Source organism: Rhipicephalus sanguineus, chromosome 9 (assembly GCF_013339695.2).
Source record: "Rhipicephalus sanguineus isolate Rsan-2018 chromosome 9, BIME_Rsan_1.4, whole genome shotgun sequence".
Lineage (NCBI taxonomy): Eukaryota > Metazoa > Arthropoda > Arachnida > Ixodida > Ixodidae > Rhipicephalus > Rhipicephalus sanguineus.
Window position 1 is genome coordinate 113461883 of NC_051184.2, and position 5030 is coordinate 113466912.

A 5030-nucleotide genomic window follows, 5' to 3' on the forward strand; every position below is an offset into this window, starting at 1 on the left:
CAGAAAAGATAAATGCATTTGTTGGTAGTGACACTTGTCATGAGACTCTAATTGCTCCTGAAAGTTTGCACCTTCCATGGCCAGTGTATTGGTATTCCAGAGGTACCAAGGGGTTTCGTATTCCTCAATGCATATACACTGCGGCACATATACAGCCTGTGTTGTAAGACTTGTTGGTCACACAAAACTTTGTACAAGGTTTGCGTTAAGAAGCAGCATTGGTACCTACATACAAGAAACCTGTTACTGTAGCTTCAAGTTAGTGCTGAAAGATTATTTTCTAATTCTCAAGTCATATTTGCCTGTGTATAAAGATGACGGTGTGCTAAGCTTTCTCTTGACTACATATCTGTTTGGTAGCTGTGAAACAATATTGTTTTGTACTTCATAGGTGATGGTGTGCAATATGTTCCACTGTTGATGGCCCACGTTTATTTGTCACATTTGGTTTTTTGTGCATCTTACGTCGTGTTTGTGAACTGGTAATCACTATTGAGATGTGTATCCTGAAGAATGAAATTACAAAGTCTGTTTTAAATTTTGCCTCCCTACAGTCTACGCTTTTCAGCGTCTGGTGGTCTGTTGATAACCGCCTACCTCAGTTTTCACCAGTTGTTCAGCCACTACTCAATGGATTGGACCTGAGTGAAAGGGAGCACCGTCGACAATCAAGGCAGCTCCGCCATGAACTTATTCACTTTCTTGAGTATGTATTATAATTATAGTCCAGTGTTGAATTTCACATAATGTCTGCGTACTCGTTCATATATCTGAAAGAATAACAAATACATTCTTGTACAGTATAGTAAAAGCATAAACTCAGTCAGCTGGTCGTGTAATAAAAAACTAATAAGATCATCATCTAAATGATTGATCTAAACATACCATGCTTGTTTATAATGACAGAACATGAATTCTTACCATCGTTAAGTATTAGCTACTTTATGCACACTTTATCAGATAAGCTTTGTTATTAGGATCAGTGCAATTTGTTTTGTTTGCTAAATGTGTAAGCATTGCCACGCCACAGATGCATATCTTGCCAGGTTGAATGGAGCACTTATAAGAATGCCCCACATGAAAGCACATTCAGAAATTTGGCACATGTTGCGCAATGCTGATAGTGTCATTATAAAGTCGTTGAGTAGACATTCATTGGGCCCTTGGTAGTATGGAGGGCCAAGGATATCGTAGTCTCCTCCGCCACCTGAATGTGCTTCATGCAAACGGACGCTGTGCTAATCAGCGTTCCATGTACATCTACAACCAAGACTGCATGCTTATCTTCTCTACTGTGCTTGGCCGCATCAACTAAGAGAATCAGCTTTATGTGGGTTCCTTCTCTTAAGGATGGCTTTTTGTCGTGCAATTCTCTAGCCCTCATTTTACACTGGATGAATGTTTCTTGGTATGGGTTCTAAAAATATGGTTAGCTTCCCTAGACTGAGGGTGCCTGTAAAGCGGCGATTGCTTGGGCAGTACACCTGCCTGGTCAAGAATCTTATTGCCTGGCTTAGTTAATGAAAGCCTAGAGATCTGTGTGGCATGATTCACCTCGATTAGTTCATGAATTGTATTGTGAAGGCCAAACTGTAAGAGCTTTTCCATGCTAGTGGACTGTGGTAGGCCAGGTATTCTTTTGAGAGCGGACCCAATGAGCGTATCAAGTTTGTTCTTCCCAGCTTTACTTCATTTGAGGAAAGGCGCCATATAGGTAAAATGACTTTTGAACAAGGCATGGAAGACTGAGTAGGTTGTTCTTGAGTCACCCCCTTCTGTTCGCAACTGTGACCATAAGTCTGTGTATATTGTCCGCCAGTGCGCCGAGCTTGTTTAGTGCTTCTGAATTACAGCCTTTGGCATTGATTAAGATTCCCAGTGAGTGTCAGCCTTATTGGGAATTTTAGCACGCCAGTAGTTACGAGTTCACATGCAACTGCTCCATGTGAACTAATAAAAGCACTGTACATGCTACCCTATATGGTCACTTATTTTAGGAACCTGGTTATAATTAAATGTACATGAGTGATCACAACTGAAGTGTTTACCCTAATTATTTTTCAGTAAAAACGGCTTAATTCAGGATGAAAACCATGCCATCCGTCGGTGGAAATACTCTGCTTTAGGAGAATCTTTAGCATCTGTGTATCCAAACATGCTTTGGGAAAGAGCTCAAAAAGACAAGCAGGGAAGGACAAAGTCACCAAAGGTAATTTTCAAATTGTACTTGGTTTGCAAACACCTTTTTACTTCATCCAGCTATCTCTCCCATTGTACTGCATTTTTTCATGCACTGAACATACGGCAATCTAAGCGAAGGTCAGAAAGCAGTAAATTTAAAAAGTGGTAGTATTTGAAAAGTAATCACAAGGATCCTAATGGGTGTTGTACGATATCCTTAGTACAACATTTCAGAGTTTGTAGAGTGTTGAAAATTTTTTTCAGAAGTCATCTCAATGTTAGTCCGTATTATAACATAACTTAGCGTATAACCTAACGACAGACCACATTGCCACCCTGTATGATGCACAAACTCCAACTTGGCTTGATGAGCATCTGTTATACCATTGCTGCAGTCACAAAGACGAAGTCCAGTTGTCCAAAGTCTCCAGCGACGTTTGCTTTCTAACATTTTGCAAGGCTTTATTTAATATCTTTTCCTAAACTTGAGTGGATTTTTGGTATATTCCACACCATTTGACAGAGTTTTAAAGTGAGCACATGGCGCATGTCTGAGCAAGTATTGAAACAATATTGTACTACATATAACGACGTCATTATGATTGTACCAGAAATTAATCTAATTTGAAACAATTTTTATTACTCTGAAGAGCGACACGTATCCATCAATACCAGCTAGCATTGTGGAGGTTCACTGCAGTGGAGTATGAACATAGGTCGGCAAACTCACTCATGAGTCGAATCACTCATACTCACTCAGACTCAGATCGGCCCGTGAGTCTGAGTGAGTCCGTGTGCGTAGTATTTTGATGAGTTTGAGTCCAAGGTGGGTCAGGGTCAGAAAATTTTCAGTGAGTCTGAGTCCGAGTGAGACCAGCTGAGGAAAATGGTGAGTCTGAGTCCGAGTGAACCTTAAGTGCCAAATATATTTGTTGAGTATGAGTGAGTTCCACCTTTTAATGCCGACCTATGGGTACGAATGCGTACGGATGCATACTGATTGTACATACCCAGCGACTGAAGTTAAGGGGAATGGAAAAGAACAACTTTATGAATGTCCGTCAAGATGTACGCGAACGTGCTTAGGGCTCCCATGCTGGGAATAATAGGCCTAACCTGACAGCTGCATTGAATGTGGTGTATTAAAGATTGGTCCACGCCCAGTGGCATATACTCGGTTGACTCAAGCTGACATCAGATAGTTTCACTGATGCACGCTACATGCCCAGTGAGCCCTGTTGGCATGAGTGAGGCTAGGCATGAATAAACACTAGGGGTGTGCGAATATTCGAGTTTCGAATTCGAATCGAATAGTGCCTAATCGAATAATTTGATTCGACTTTCGAATAGGTAGTATTCGAAGTTTCGAATAATTCGACAGGACGAATATCTAAAACGCGACAAAGGCCAATAGTGCAACTTCGTTAGGGTGGGGTGGCACAAACTAACAGTAACGTCGTTACAGTAGGCCCTCCGTTAAAGCTTTCACTGACATCCTGGTTCAAAAGCGAGCACATGCTGATCTTAATGGAAATTATGCAATTTCCGCACGTAGAAAAACACATGAGAAAACTGTCAAGCCATTCACAACTTCGTTTGCGAAACGACTTCTTGCGTAGTTCGGTGGCGTATGCAGCAAGCGCCGTAAAACGTCCTGACTTTGGCCTGCGAAACCCTCGGCCATTGGTTTTGCATGTAAAAATTTGTTCACGCTGTGCAGTCGCCACTGCCGCACCGAACCATTCGTTCAGAAACGTCCATCGTTTCGGCACGCAGGTAAAACGCTGCTGTGAATGGGCACCCGAAGTTTTTTGAGTCCGGAGCACCCATGGCGATGAAGCACATTAACGTTGTCAGATGAGCCGTATGGCGCGACCATGGGGAAACAAAACTAGATACCGTACCCCCCTCTCTGAGGAGGTTATGAGTGGCGCTGCTGACTGGAATGGCGGCTCTTCTATCAACATGCTTGCGCACCCATAAAAACTGAAACAAAAGCCACTCCTGAACAAGTGCGTAATAAAACTGTCGGTACGCCGTAGCGTCCCTGATTTTTTCTTTGTCTTGCCGCAAATGGCGGTACACATTTCGTGTAAATATACTATTCGATATTTGATATTTTTGGCCACTATTCGGCATTATTCGATTCGAATTCGATTCGAGGTGAAATTTCACTATTCGCGCACCCCTAGTAAACACACATAACTATAACTGTGTGCAATTGCCAAAGAATGCTAATCACAATAGAATACCAGCATGTGTGACTTCCAGAAAAATTTATCTTAAGCCTGCCTTAAAGGTGCTTGTGTGTGATGATCAGCACTTTACTACAAAACTTGTCAGCAGTGTTGGTTTTCAAGTCTATAAAACTGACTGGATTTTACAAAAAAGTATTGCACATTACAGGTACCATATGGACAATTGAAAAAGCAAGCCGCTTGTTTTTGCCCGTTCTTTTGTCTGTACCTGTTACAGACGTAATAGTTCACATGTTTGCACATTTGCAATTTTTACACACATACATTCTTGGTATTCTTTTAATTACGTATGTAATTTAAAGCTGGTTTCATGCAACACTGCCCAATTTCAGAGCGTGTTCATTTCACGGCTGGCGGAAGCAAGGCGGCACAGGGGTTATAGGAGAGCGAAGAAAGTACCCTCACAGGCCCAGGTTGCTGAAAATGAAGACATAACAGAAGAGTTGGATGCTGCTGTGGCACTGTCAGAACTTTCAGTAAGTTTTAATTGCAAAATTGGAGTAATGTGTTTCTTAAACCTGCCCCAAACAATAGTGGACACAACATTGCTTGCTGCTTTTCATGCTTTCTTTTTCACTGCAGACAAGAAAA

The 5030-nt window shown here is 41.7% G+C and overlaps 1 long non-coding RNA gene across 1 annotated transcript; it reads left to right on the forward strand.

Annotated features, from left to right (window-relative positions):
* Positions 1-667: 667 nt before the first annotated feature.
* Positions 668-4826, forward strand: LOC119404364 (uncharacterized). Its single transcript, XR_005186251.2, has 3 exons — positions 668-706; positions 2065-2209; positions 4772-4826. It is a non-coding gene; the product is annotated as an uncharacterized LOC119404364 (long non-coding RNA).
* The last annotated feature ends 204 nt before the right edge of the window (positions 4827-5030 follow it).